General features: G+C 43.3%; 1 protein-coding gene across 1 annotated transcript in view; it reads right to left on the bottom strand.

Annotated features, from left to right (window-relative positions):
- The window catches only part of LOC133074648 (tyrosine-protein kinase ZAP-70), a 71,989-nt gene that overhangs the window by 37,892 nt on the left and 18,712 nt on the right, over positions 1–15,385 (bottom strand). Inside the window, exons 3-4 of the mRNA XM_061168577.1 lie at positions 14,169–14,246; positions 5,882–5,995 (exon numbers count right to left, since the gene is read on the bottom strand). The gene's annotated coding sequence lies outside the window, so the exon portion shown is untranslated. The remainder of the gene's footprint in view (positions 1–5,881; positions 5,996–14,168; positions 14,247–15,385) is intronic.

Below are 15,385 nucleotides of genomic sequence, written 5' to 3'. Positions count from 1 at the left end.
AAAAAGAACAAAATAATGCCATTTGCAGCAACATGGATGGACCTAGAGATTATCATACTAAGTGAAGTAAGTCAGAAAGAGAAAGACAAATACCATATGATATCACTTATATGTGGAATCTAAAATATGACACAAATGAACATATCCATGAAACAGAAACAGAATTACGGACATAGAGAACAGTCTGGTGGTTGCCAATGGGGAGGGGGTTGAGGGAGGGATGCAATGGGAGGCTGGGGTTAGCAGATGTAAGCTTTTATATATAGAATGGATAACAACAAGGTTCTACTGTAGAGCACAGAGAACTATATTCAATATCCTATGATAAACCATAATAGAAAAGAATATTAAAAAAGAATATATATATGTATAACTGAATCACTTTGCTGTACAGCAGAAATTAACACAACATTGTAAATTAACTATACTTCAATAAAAAAATATGGATGGAGAGTTTACACACATAACAGGGTCTCAGTAAGTGCAGCTTATTAAGGTGGAGGATGGGTCCCAGGCTGAAGCCGGGAAGGTGACCCAAGAGACTTGTTGAGAGCCAGGAAAGGAGTGTGGAGGCCGGCAGCTAGCAGGAGGCCTGGGTCCTCTCCAGCCAGGGGGAGTACGAGCCTGCGCAGGCGTCTTGGCCTGCACGAGGTCTACCCCTGGGGAAACTGTAGATGTTTCCTACAACAAGAGCAAGAGCAGCCAACGACATCCCCGCGCCAGAGGACGTTCTCCCTCAGGGAGGGGTGAACACCAGCCAGCCCCTAACGTCCCGGCCACGCCTCTGGTCCCGGGACCATGCCCTCCCTGACGCACCCCTCCCGGGTTCTCCATCTGCGCTCCAGTCTACCCTTTATTGGCAGGTCCAGCACGGTGTGCCCTCGGCCCTCGCGAGGCCACCTCCTCCCTAGAGCCCCGTTCCCTCCCCGGCTAACATGCTCCACCTCGAACCCCTTCAAGTCAAGCCCTCGCTTGGGCCCTCAGGCAATGCCCTTCACAGGGGTCTTGGGCCAGGTCCCCCCACCCCTTGATTTGGACCCTTTGCTTAGGCCACACCCCTTCTTTGAATCTCTGACCTCAGATCTCGCTCCCGTTCTCGCCCTTCCTAGTGCGGCTGAGACCCCCCCCGCCAGCGTGCTCGTGGCTGGGCTCCCCCACTGCCCCTTCTGCATCCCCTGACTGGCACCACAAGAGAGTGTGCATCCTCTTCAGGTCGAGGCGAGAAGGCATGAATCAGAGCTGGAGCACGTGGACCTGAGGGGCCGCGGTGGCCGCACGTGTGGCGGTACACATCCTCCCCCAGCCTCAGGACCCTCCCTCCTGGGGGGCGGGGGGCGGGGCAGCGTCCTTCTCTCTGGACCCTGCCTTCCAATGTAGGGGCGAGAGCTGCCTGAGCTGCAGTGGCTGCTCTCTTGGGCCTGCAACACCAACATGAGTCACCCCCTTCTCCCCTTTCTCCTCTGGACCCCAGCCCTCAGACCCTTGGCCCCTTTAGCCATGGGGACAGAGAGGCATAAACCGACTACCAAAGGGCCTCAGCCAGCTGTCTGCCATGTCCTCAGAAACCTGCGAGGGCCATGCCTGCTGATTCGAGTATCTTTGGTTGCCTCATTTTGATATTGTATTTTGATATTGTCTGTATATTGGGTGTTCAATTCATATCTGTTCAATGAATGGCTGAGAAAACGAAGCACTGCTTTAATAAATGAATCCATTGTGTGTCGGGTCAGTCTTTGGGGAAATGTGCTAAGTCTCCTGTACTAGTCATTAACGCCATTACTATTTTGAGCATTCTGTGGTCAAAATTTTCTTGGTCCATTCAAAGTTGAGAGGAAGAGGTAAACATTTTGCAGGGTGCACCTCACAGCCAGAAATCCAACTACCTCTCCACGGAGTCTGGATGGAGAATCGCCTCGCATCACGGCTTTGGGTGCTGGTTGGCTGGCCCCATCACCTGGCTTAGACACTGGAATGTAACTTCAACTGTTCCTGTTTTCCTGCATGTTTTCTGGTCTTCTTTTCTTGAGACTTTTGCCACCAAGTCTTTCCATTCATTATAAAAATATTGTACGTCATGTTTGCTGGAGGAGATCTAAAACAAAACACACAGGAACTGTACTGCACAACTAAATGTGTAGCAATTCCTACCGGCTACTCCGTGGGAGGAAATAGAGGCTGATGTTTCTGAGGGGTGAGGACTCTATGTACTTCCCATCAGGAAGGCTTGTCGTGTGTGAAATTCATTGTGCCTCGGGGCACCACAGAGTCTCTGGGAAAATCCTTTCCCGCCACGTTCTCATAACGGACGCAGGCTCTCCACAGCTTTGATTCGTCTCTGTGGAATGGAGCCAATCTTCACCACTTCTTCCGCCCCCTCACCCCGCCCCGCTGCACCACGCAGCTTGCAGGATCTTAGTTCCCTGACCAGGGATCGAACCCGGGCCCTCCGCAGTGAGAGCGCGGAGTCCTAACCACTGGACGGCCAGGGAACTCCCCTTCACCACTTCTTTTGATACCTCTGAGAGACACGGAAGGGAAATGGTGAATCCAATGGATAAGCCCCAGTCAGAACTGTGAAGCGGGTCAAACTTATTTCCAAGAGGTCTTTAAATCTTCTCTAACTTCTGCCATATTCAGGGTTCCCCTTTCGCTTCAGGGGACCCACTGCTCTCTCAGAGGAGAAAGCTGGGTGGGAGGCGATGGTGGCTGGCCGGAATGGGTTACCCATCCCAGGAGCCTGGCATTTTCAAGGACACTTTTAGGGAAAGCAATGCAACTCTTGTGGGGAAATTTAAACGCTGCAGAGTTTGGCAGGGATGGGATAGGGGGTGGACACTTCACCCGTCATCACACACCACGGCCTCCTCCTTTCTCTGTGGACAGGCCGAGGACCCAACACAGCGCCGGGCAGGACGTGAGGGGCCTTGGAGAGCTGCTTTTCCCGTGATCAGGAATGTGGGTCCCAAGGGATGCAGACCAAGGCACATAATTTCGAGGCGCAATTACTGCAAATGCGTAATCTTGTAAACCCTTTGCTTTCCAGTGCCTGCTCCTGGTTAGAGCCACTGTGTTTGAGCCCTCTCATCAGGGGGAGAGTTGAAGGACTTAACAACTGGTACAGACATACATTGACTGTTCAAAGTGGCCACTGTTGGAGTAGAGCCCTGGAGGCCCCTCTCACCGCACCCCTCCGCCCCTCTGCACCAGCCATTAACCCTTCACTTGCTGGGTCACGGGGAAGACTGGGAAGTCTGGGGAGGTCCTGGGAAGGGGCTGTTTACCAACCAACAGAGGCATCTTTCAATATTCTAACCATCAGCGTGGCTGTAGCGGTGTGAACGGGCTGAACATCAGCCTCTCCTCCCCTCCACAGCCTCTTCCCTCCCCACACACTTGGAGCTATGCTTTGCCTTTCTTTTCTACATCCATATTCCTGTTTTCCAATCTTTCAGCCAGAGACTGTAGCATCTCCTCTTTCAGTGGCCCTCAGTATGGGAAGAGGTGTGGCCTCACCTGCGGAGGCATTCAGAGGCAAGGATGGCCCAAACCAGGAAACCCCAAACCCAGCTGCGCATCAGAACCACAAGGCAGTGTCTGAAAACCCAATGGCCTGGGTGATCTGCACGTCTAGGAAGCACGTCAGCTGATGCTGACACACAACCAGGCTCAGAGGTCCCCGCTGTCCTCCTAAATCCAGGGTCAGAGGAAATTCTGGGGCAACGTTGGTACAAAAACCTGTGAGTTCTTGGAAGGAAGGCGGGCGCTAAGAGCCACTCACAACGGCTGTTTCTTCCTGATGTCCACGACCAATGCCAGCAGCAGCAACACTGTGGCCGTGAGGATTCCTGCCACCGAGACAGCGGCGATGCTGATGTCCCTCTGCAGAAAGTGCAGAAGCTGTGCGCGTGGCATACTCCTGCTTGGAACATCTAAATGAGAAGACGCACGGCCGAGTAAACAGAGAGCGACGACGCTGTACGCCTCTGTAGGGACAACTGGTTGGTTCTGCTTGGAGCCCGAATGAAAACCTTAGCATCTTAGCTGCTGGTTCCACAAGTCCTCTTGGGGAATAAACTGGCTGTGTTTAGGAAAAGACATTCATAACTTTTGATGGTGGAGGTGAGATGCTCAGGGTATGAGCTGGCAAACAGCAAAGCAACCAGTTTGGAGGAGGTGAGGAGAGGAATAGAGGAAAGTGAAGATGGAGGGAGGAGACAGGGCCACTACAGGAGGTGAAAAGTCCCGCTGCAACGGCTTTTAAGAAAAATGGAATCATCCAACACAGCCATAAATAAATTTAAAAAAAGAAAAATGGAGTCAACAGCCATAAAAAAGAGTGAAATAATGCCATTTGCAGCAACACAGATGGATCTAGAGATTGTCATACTAAGTGAAGTAAGTCAGACAAAGACAAATATCGTATGATATCGCTTATATGTGGAATCTAAAAAACGATGCAAATGAACTTGTTTACAAAACAGAAACAGACTCACATAGAAAACACATTTATGGTTACCAAAGGGGAAGGGGGGGAAGGGAAAAATCAGGAGTTTGGGATTAGCAGATACAAACTACCATATATAAAACAGATAAACAACAAGGTCCTACTGTATAGCACAGGGAACTATATTCAATATCCTGTAATAAACCATAATGAAAAAGAATCTGAAAAAGAATATATATGTGTATATATGTGTGTGTGTGTGTATATGTATATGTATATTCTGAATCAATTTACTGTATACCAGAAACTAACACAATATTGTAAATCAACTATACTTCAATAAAAAAAAAAAAAAATGGAGTCAAGTATTCAGTCTGAAGCTTTCACAGGGCAGTGATACAACCTCTTCTCTGCTGCCCCTCATCCCTCCTCCCCCACCCCCAGCTCCAGGTAATTCTGCCACATACATTATCTGCCTCGGGTGTGTAGGTTTGGGGGAATTTCAAGACATAAGGCAAACATGATGCCAAGATGATCCCAAGCTTTTTCAACCCTTTAGTGACTTGTAGAAACCTTGAGGGTAGATTTGGAATGCCACTACACGTGGGCTTGGGAATACTGTACAAGGCAATCTTAGCTAGATCTCAAAGGAAAGAGTCCTCAGCTGACACTAGGGACTCAGAGCTTCTGTTTCCCCATTTGTAATGTGACCCAAAAAAGACAAAGGAATCAGGGAAATGGGGCACAGAGGTACAATGATAGGAATCAGATGTGGAGAGCTGCTGAGGGGAGCCTAGTGATGCAGGCACGACATGCTGGCCAACGGCCTTCTTGGGTTATGGGGAGAAAACTGAGGCACGTCCAACTTCCCACCTTCATCGATGCTATGTCAAGAGGCAGCAGCATCAAGCAACTTTAAGGGCTCTGTTGCAATAATTCAGCATTTAATTTCTTAGAGTTAGGAAGTGACAACCAGGTATAATTCTGATAGTGGGTAGCTACATGGAGGGAGTGTCCTGGACTTGGTATCAGCACGTTGCCATGATGGCAAGTTTCTACTCACTCTGAATGGGCCCAGCCTCAAGTAATCTAAGGATGAAGATCAAGGACTAGGTTAACCTTTGGCATTTAATCCCTCCTGTTTGTTAGAAAGCATCAGTGCTCAGTAACGTCAAGGACTGTGATGATGGTGCCCATGTTATGGACGACCCTGGCTTGTAGAAACAACATCAAAGCAGCATCTTTTTGAAAGCGTGGGTGGCAAATTCCTAGAGTTAGTTTAATGCATAATTTTAACTGTAGATCATATGCTTTCGTGGGTAAATTAAAGGTGTGCTGACATCTAGTCCATTAAAACACCATGAAAGGCAAACAGTTGCATTCTGAAGTCATTCATAGGTAGGTACCTTATTTAGCTCACACTCTATAGATTATTACCTGGACTGATTGCTTCCTGAAGTGTTCCTTTATTTATGGTTGATAACTGCTCATCACTTACATCCCTGTTGAAGAGAGAGGATTCTTTATCCCTCTTCTCCTCTGCAATGTGACCTACGAAAGACAAAAGACAAAATGGGTTCATCTGAAAACACCCAGCAGCTGTGATTAGTTCTGTTTTCATGATGAAAGTAACTGCCTCTAGAGTCAAAGTGAGGAGTTAGGATTTTGGAGAAAGGTCCAAACGGACATCAGTGTTTTGTTTTCGTTTATTTTTTTAACCTAACAAATTCCTGGGTAGACTCAGGCCGTGGTTCTCACCCTGGAGTGTGCTTCAGAATCACCAGGAGGCCTTGTTAAAACACAGATCGCTGGGCTCCACCCCAGAGTTTCTGATTCAGGAAGTCTAGGGTGTGGGGGCTGAGAACGTGCATTTCTCACTTTCCCTGGGTGATGCTGGTGCTGCTGAGCAGGGAGCACCCTTACAGGGCTCAGCCAGAACCTTTCACATAGTTGCTGAGCCTCTCTGACCCCAGTCTCAACTAGTATAAAATAGAAATAATAAGACCTACCTCACTGATAGCAATAATGTTCATGAAAACAATTCAGAAACCACAAAATACTATAAAAAAATGTTTCTTGAGGTATGTGGCCAAGATGGCAGAGTGGGAAGACCCTGAGCTCATCTCCTCCCAGGGGCACACCAAAGTCACAACTGTTTCCAGAACAACTGTCTATGAGAACGACCTGAAGACTAGTAGAAAAGACTTCCCACAACTAAAGCTATAAAGAAGGAACCACAGTGAGACAGGGTATAGTCAGTACCGACGCCCCAGGCAAGGTGAGCCACAAACAGGAGGATAATCACAACTGTAGAGGTTCTCCCCAGGGAGCAAGGGGTCCAAACCCCACATCGGGATCCCCAGCCCCGGGCTCCTGCACTGGGAGGACGAGCCACCAGAATGCCTGGCTTTGAAGGCCAGTAGGGTTTGCCTACGGAAGAGCTAAAGGGCTGTAGGAAACAGACTCTGCGCTTAAAGGACACATGCAAAATCTCACACACTCCAAGCCCCAGCACAGAGGCAATAATTTGAAAGGACGCTGGTCAGACCCACTTGCTGATCTTGGAGAGGCTCCCAGAGAGGAAGGAGGCAACTGGGAACATAGATGCTGGCAGCAGCCATTTGGGGGATCTTGTTCTACCACAAGGACTCTGGGGCTGGCAAGCACCATTCTGGAGTCCTCCCTCTAGTCTGTTAGCGCCGGGGGCCTGCCTGCCCACCAACGGGCTGGCAGCAGTCCCAGGACCCCCCCGGGCTGTGCAGCCAGCCACACCAGGCCCCAGCCCCCCAACACCAGCAGGCACAAGGCAGGGCCTGGCAGCCAACCAAGTCAGGGGCCAACTTCACCTACCAGCACATCCACAGTAGCCAGCCCTGCCACAACAAAAGAGCCCACCTGAGCACATAGCTCAAGCGACCAGAGGGGAGTGTGCTGCTGGGCCCCACGGGAAGTCTCATACACAAGGCCACAAGGTCTCTAAGATGGGGAAACATAACTGACCTACTTAATACTTAGAAATAAACACAGAGAATTAGGTAAAACGCGGAGACAAATAAGTATGTTTCAAATGAAGGAATAAGACAAAACCCCCAAAGAAGAACTAACTGAAGTATAGATAAGCAATCTACCTCATAAAGAGTTCAAGGTAATGATCATAAAGATGCTCAACAAACTCAGGAGAAAAATGGAGGAGTACAATGAGAAGTTTAACAAAGAGTTTAAAAATATAAAGAACCAAACAGAGCTGAAGAATGCAATAACTGAAATAAAAAATACACTAGAAGGAATCAACAGTAAATTAGGTGATACACAGGAATGGATCCACAAACTGGAAGACAGAGGAGTGGAAATCACCCAAGCTGAACATAAAAAAGGAAAAAGAATTTTTAAAAATGAGGATAGTTTAAGAGACCTCTGGGACAACATCAAGCATACTAACATTCACATTGCAGAGGTCCCAGAAAGAGAAGAGTGAAATAAAGGGGCAGAGAACTTATTTGAAGAAATAATAGCTGAAACTTCGCTAACCTGGGAAAGGAAACAGACATCCAGATACAGAAAGCACAGAGTCCCAAACAAGGTGAACCCAAAAAAGGTCTACACCGAGACATAATTAAAATGACAAAAATTAAAGATAAAGACTATACTCCAGGGACTTCCCTGGTGGTCCAGTGGTTAAGAATCTGCCTCCCAATGCAGGGGACGTGGGTTCAATCCCTGGTCGGGGAACTAAGATCCCACATGCCATGGGGCAACTAAGCCTGTGCGCCATAACTACTGAGCACATGGGCCACAACTAGAGAGCCCGTGCGCCGCAACTACTGAGCCCGTGCGCTCTGGAGCCTGCACACTCTGGAGCCTGCACACTGCAACTAGAGAGAAGCCCACCTGGTGCAGCGAGGAGCCCACATGCTGCAACGGAAGATCCCGCATGCTGCAACTAAGACCCGATGCAGCCAAAAATAAAATTAAATAAATAAATAAATAAATAAATATTTTTTGAAAAGACTATACTCCAATAAAAATTTAAAGAAAAAGAAAAAGAAAACAATAATAAAGATCAAGAGAGGATCCTAAAAGCAGCAAGGGAAAAGCAACTTGCTATGTACAAGGAAACTCCCATAAGGCTATCAGCTGACATTTCAGCAGAAACTTTGCAGACCAGAAGGGAGTGGGCATGATATGTTCAAAGTGGTGAAAGGAAAAAACCTACAACCATGAATACTCTACCCGGCAAAGCTGTCATTCAGATTTGAGGGAGAGATAAAGAGTTTTACAGACATGCAAAAGCTAAAAGAGTTACCACTGAACCAGCTTTACAAGAAAATTTAAAAGGACATCTCTAAGTGGAAAAAAAAAGACCACAACTGGAAATATGAAAATTACAAAAGGAAAAAGCTCATTGGTAAAAGCAAATATACAGTAAGGTAGTGGACCAAAAGACAAAAGTAGTAAAACCATCCACCTCCACAATAAGTAGTTGAGGGATACACAGAACAAAAAGATATAAAATATGATGTCAAAAACATTAAATATGGTGGGGGTGCAGGAGTGGAAATGCAGGATTATTAGAATGCATTCGAACTTAAGAGATCATCAACTTAAAATAATCATATATAGGGACTTCTCGGCAGTCCAGTGGTTAGGACTCAGCGTTTCCACTGCAGGGGGCATGGGTTCCATCCCCGGTAGGGGAACTAAGATCCCACAAGCCACACAGCATGGCCAAAACAAAATCATATATATATTACATAATATATGTTACAATTAATTTAAGAAGACTGAAATCATATCAAACATCTTTTCTGACCATAATGATAGGAAAAATCAACTACAAGAAAAAAACTGCCAAAAACATAAACATAAAAATTGCCAAAAATACACCCAACATGCAAGTAAACAACCAATAGGTCACTGAAGAAATTAAAGAGGAAATCAAAAAATACCCGGAGACAAATGAAAATAGAAACACAATGATCCAAAATCAATGGGACGCAGCAAAAGCAGTTCTAAGAGGGAAGTTTATAGCAACACTAGCCTACCTCAGGAAACAAGAAAAATCTCAAATAAACAATCTAACCTTACACCTGAAGGAATTAGAACAGGAACAAAAAAATACCCAAAGTTAGTAGAATAAAAGAAATAATAAAGATCAGAACAGAAATAAATGAAATAGAGACTTAAAAAACAATAAAAAAAGATTAATGAAATTAAGAGCTCGTTCTTTGAAAACATAAACAAAATCGATAAACTGTTAGCCAGACTCATCAAGAGATAAAGAGAGGGCCCAAATAAATAAAATCAGAAATGAATCAGAAGTTACACGTGACACCACAGAAACACAAAGGATTATAAGAGATTACTATGAATAATTATATGCCAATAAAATGGACAACTTAGAAGAAATGGATAAATTCCTAGAAACATATAATCTCCCAAGACTGAATCAGGAAGAAAAAGAAAATCTGAACAGACCAGTTACCAGTAATAAAATTGAATCAGTAATTTAAAAAACAAAAACAAAAAACCTCCCAACAAGCAAAAGTTCAGGACCAGATGGCTTCACAGGTGAATTTGACCAAATATTTCAAGAAGAGCTAATCCTATCTTTCTCAAATTTTTCCAAAAAATTGCAGAGGAAGGAATGCTTCTGAACCAATCTATGATGCCAGCATCACCCCAATACGAAAACCAGACAGAGACACCACAAAAAAGGAAATTTATAGGCCAATATCAGTGATGAACATAGATGCGAAAATCCTCAACAAAATTAGCAAACTAAATACAACAGTATATTAAATGGATCATACACCATGATCAAGTGGGATTTGTTCCAGAGATACAACAATGGTTCGATATCTGCATAAATCAATCAATGTGATACAGCACATTAACAAATTGAAGAATAAATACCATATGATCATCTCAATAGATGCAGAAATACCTTTTGACAAAATTCAACATCTCAACAAAGTGGGTGTAGAGGGAACATACCTCAACATAATAAAGGCCATATATGACAAGCCCACAGTTAACATCATACTCAATGGTGAAAAGCTGAAAGAATTTCCTCTAAGATCAGGAACAAGACAAGGATGCCTACTCTGTCCATTTTTATTCAACACAGTATTGGAAGTCCTAGCCAGAGAAATCAGACAAGAAAAAGAAATAAGAGGAATTCAAATTGGAAAGGAAGAAGTAGAACTGTCACTGTTTGCAGATGACATGATACTATATATAGAAAATCCTACACACACACCCCAAAAACTATTAAAACTAATAAATGAATTCAATAAAGTTGCAGAATACAAAATTAATATAGAGAAGTCTGTTGCATTTTGTACAGTAACAAAGAACTATCAGAAAGTGAATTAAGAAAACAATCCCATTTACAAATGCTTTAAAAAGAATAAAATACCTAGAAACAAATCTTACCAAGGAGGTAAAAGACTATACTTGGACAACTACAAGACTTTGATGAAAGAAATTGAAGACAACATAAACAAATGGAAAGATACACCATGCAGTCTACAGATTCACTGCAATCCCTATCAAAATACCAATGGCATTTTTCACAGAACTAGAACAAATAATTCTAAAATTTGTATGGAAAAAAAGGATGAAATATTGCCATTTGCAGCAAATGGAGGGACCTAGAGATTATCATAATGAATGAAGTAAGCCAGACAGAGAAAGACAAATATTATATCACTTAGATGTGGAGTCGAAAAAACAATACAAATGAGCTTATTTACAAAACAGAAACAGATTCACAGACATAGAAAACAAACTTATGGTTACCAAAGGGGAAAAAGGTGGGGGAGGGATAAATTAGGAGTATGGGATTAATAGATACACACCACTATATGTAAAATAGATAAACAACAAGGATTTACTGTATAGTACAGGGAACTATATTCAATACCTTGTAATAACCTATAATGTAAAAGAACCAGGAAAAAAATATATATATATAACTGAATCACCTTGCTGTACACCTGAAACTAATACAATATTGTAAATCAACTATACTTCAATCAATCAATCAATGAAATGAGGAAAAAATAAAATAAAATTTGTATGGAAACACAAAAGACCCTGAACAGCCAAAGCAATCTTGAGAAAGAAGAACAAAGCTGGAGTATCATGCTCCCTCATTTCAAACTATACTACAAAGCTACAGTACTGGCATAAAAACAGACACAAAGACAAATGGAACAGAACAGAGAACTCCTAAATAAACCCATGCACTTATGGTCAATCTATGACAAAGGAGGCAAAAATATACAATGGAGAAAAGACAGCCTCTTTTTTTCTTTTAATAAATCTATTTATTTTATTTACTTTTGGCTGCTTTGGGTCTTCATTACTGTGCAGAGGCTTTCTCTAGTTGTGGTGAGCGGGGGCTACTCTTCATTGTGGTGCGCGGGCTTCTCCTTGCGGTGGCTTCTCTTGTTCCGGAGCATGGGCTCTAGGAGCACGGGCTTCAGTAGTTGTGGCTCGCGGGCTCGAGAGTGCAGGCTCAGTAGTTGTGGTGCATGGGCTTAGTTGCTCCACGGCATGTGGGATCTTCCCAGACCAGGGCTCAAACCCGTGTCCCCTGCATTGGCAGGCGGATTCTTAACCACTGCGCCACCAGGGAAGCCCCAGACAGCCTCTTCAATAAGTGGTGTTGGAAAAACTGGACAGTGACACATGCAAAAGAATCAAACTGGACTACTTTCTCACTCCATGAACAAAACTAAACTCAAAACAGATTAAAGACTTAAATATAAGACCTAAAACCATAAAACTCCTAGAAGAAAAAATAGGCAGTTAGCTCTTTGACACCAGTCTCAGCTATATGCCCCCTCAGGCAAGGGAAACAAAAGCAAAAGCAAACAAATGAGACCTAATCAAACTAAAAAGCTTTTGCACAGCAAAGGAAACTATCCACAAAATGAAAAAGCCACTTACTGAATGGGAGAAGACATTTGCAAACAACATATCTGATAAGGGGTTAATATCCAAAATATACAAAGAACAAATACACCTCAATATCAAACAAACAACCTGATTTTAAAATAAGCAGAAGACCCGGATAAACATTTTTTCCAAAGAGGACAGGCAAATGGCCAACAGACACAAGAAAGGATCCTCAACAGCACTAAACATCAGGGAAATGAAAATCAAAACCATGATGAGATATCACCTCACATCTGTCAGAATGGCCATTACCAAAAAGACAAGAGATAACAACTGTTGGCAGGGATATGGAGAAAACGGAACCCTTGAACACTGTTGGTGGAAATGTAAATTGGTGCAGCCACTATGGAAACAGTATGGAGGTTCCTCAAAAAATTTAAAATGGAACTATCATATGATACAGCAATTCCACTTCTGGATATTTTTCCAAAGAAAATAGCAACACTAATTTGAAAAGATATATGCACCCCTATGTTCACTGCAGCATTATTTACAATAGCCAAGATATGGAAGCAACAGAAGTGTCCATCAATAGAGGAATGGGACTTCCCTGGTGGTCCAGTGATTAAGACTCTGCGCTTCCAATGCAGGAGGTGCAGGTTTGATCCCTGGTCGGAGAACTAAGATCCCACATGCTGTGGGGTGCGGCCAAAATCAAAAACAGGAACAAAATAGAGGAATGGATAAAGAAGATGTCACATATATATTTTACACACACACACACACACACACACACACACACACAATGGAGTCTTACTCAGCCATAAAAAAGAATGAAATCTTGCCATTTGTGATAACATGGATGGACCTAGAGAGTATTATGCTAAGTGAAATAAGTCACACAGAGAAAGACAAATACTGTATGATTTTACTTACATGTGGAATCTAAAAAATGAAGCAAATGAAGAAACATAACAAAACAGAAACAGACTCATAAATACAGAGAACAAATTGGTGGTTGCCTGAGGGGAGGAGGCATGGGAAGATGAGTGAAATAGATGAGGGAGATTAAGAGGAACAAACTTCCAGTTATAAAATAAATATGTCACGGGTATGTAATGTACTGCATAGGGAATATAGTCAATAATATTGTAATAACTTTGTATGGCGACAGATAGTAACTAAACTTACTATGGTGATCATTTTGTAATGTATAAAAATATTGAACCACTATGTTGTACACCTGAAACTAATATAATATTTTAAGTCAATTATACTTCAATTTTAAAAAGAATGTTTCTTGAATTGCAAGGGCAATACAGAAGATTAAATACCCTGAAATATTCATTTATTGGTAGAGGGACCACAGAATGGCTTAGTAGAAACAGACAGGGTTGAAAAACTGCAGCTAATTCTGCAGCTTTGGGGTGAGTTTGGTGAATCTGTCTAGGAAGTATGTGATAACAGCCTCACATTTCTGGAAAAAGAAATAAATTTATTTTTTATTCAACTTGGCTTATAAAAAGAGAGAAAACTCTCAGCTTAAAATGATTCATAATTACTTGACTTTGGAAGTGCCAGCTTGTCAAATCAGGGTCAAGGGATTAACAAACACAGACAGAAAACTCTGGATAACATAGAGTTAATCTACTAAGGTGTTGTGTTTGCCTTGCTCTTTCATAGAGTTTTTTTAAAAAGATAGACTTGCCACTTGAACACAAATTTTTACATTCCTTGTCTCTGTAGCACAAAAACAAAAACTAGAATCAGGAGTCACTATACATACTTATCATCAATATGGTCATAAGTTCTCATTTACCTAAAGATCTTTGGAGAGTTTGGAAGATGTTTTTCACATGTGGTGGGTTGTGATTTTGGTCATTTGTTGGATTATTTTCTGTGGGAAAAAAAATAAGCACAATTACCAAGTTTTGCCAAATACAGTCAATTTCCAAACTTTATTTCAACTTTAGAAAGCCACTAACTATGAGAAAGTAGCAGTCCATTACAAGAGCCATTACAAGGAGCAAATCCCCCATGCATTTCCATGATGTGGACTCAATCCAAGCTGTCAATCAGTAATACCTTGGGCCTGGTAAAATCGTCTTAAATGAGGACAGAACCAAGAAATTTTGGCTTTGTGCTCAAGGAGAAGTTGAAGTTTTACATCTTCATAATTTCTTTGTGTGTTGTTTGTTCGTTTTGCTCTCAGGAGACTCTAGCATTGAAATGCACCTTTGGTTATATGTTAACAGCACTTTATTGCTACACTGTTAACTGAGGACTAGATTCCCTTCAGTGGAGCTATGATCATTATGACCTTGAACTCTCCGCAGACCTGGGCACACTTTTTCCAAGACACTTCACTTCTAAGAAGGATAATTTCCTCACCCCTCTTCCTAGCCAGCCCTCTTCCTTCTTACCATTAATTCTGGTTTTTTGAAAGGTCACTACTGCTAAGGAAGAGGTGCAGACAGGGTGGTCTGGGATTTCCTGGTCCCCACAGAGTAGCCTCAGAGCAGCTCCTGGCCTCTGAAGAGGGGCCTGGTCGGCCTCCTTTTCTTGTGGGGTGTCACCTTCACCACTGTATGCAGGGCCTCCTCATGCCTCTTCTTTGTTCACCTACTCAAAACACCTTATCAAGCAGACCTGCCTCTCTTTTAATCTCCCAAAGCTCCATGCAAGTATAACCTAAAGCACTTTTAACATACTTTCAATTTTAGCATGTTTATGTCCAATGATTATTCATGAGACTGACTCTCTTACTAACTGTAAGCTCTTGGAAGACAAGATGCCCCATTTAGCTCTCCAGTTCCTGGCACAGTGCCTACCACAGGGAAGGAGAGCGACAGCTGGTCTTGAGTAAGAGAAGGAATCTTAAAGAATCTTGACTGCAACCTCATGAAAGACTCTGAGCCAGAACCACCAGCTAGGCCTGTCTGGTTGGCCAAGATTGCAGTAGTTTGAAGGCTGAAAGGCACTGGAGGGTCTGCATCCTAGATGACTAACAAGCTGTTGGCAGAAGGCCTCACCTCC

Source organism: Eubalaena glacialis, chromosome 14 (genome assembly GCF_028564815.1).
Source record: "Eubalaena glacialis isolate mEubGla1 chromosome 14, mEubGla1.1.hap2.+ XY, whole genome shotgun sequence".
In the NCBI taxonomy this organism is placed as follows: domain Eukaryota; kingdom Metazoa; phylum Chordata; class Mammalia; order Artiodactyla; family Balaenidae; genus Eubalaena; species Eubalaena glacialis.
Note: the sequence above shows the minus strand (reverse complement) of the source record. Positions and strands in the feature narration are given on the sequence as shown.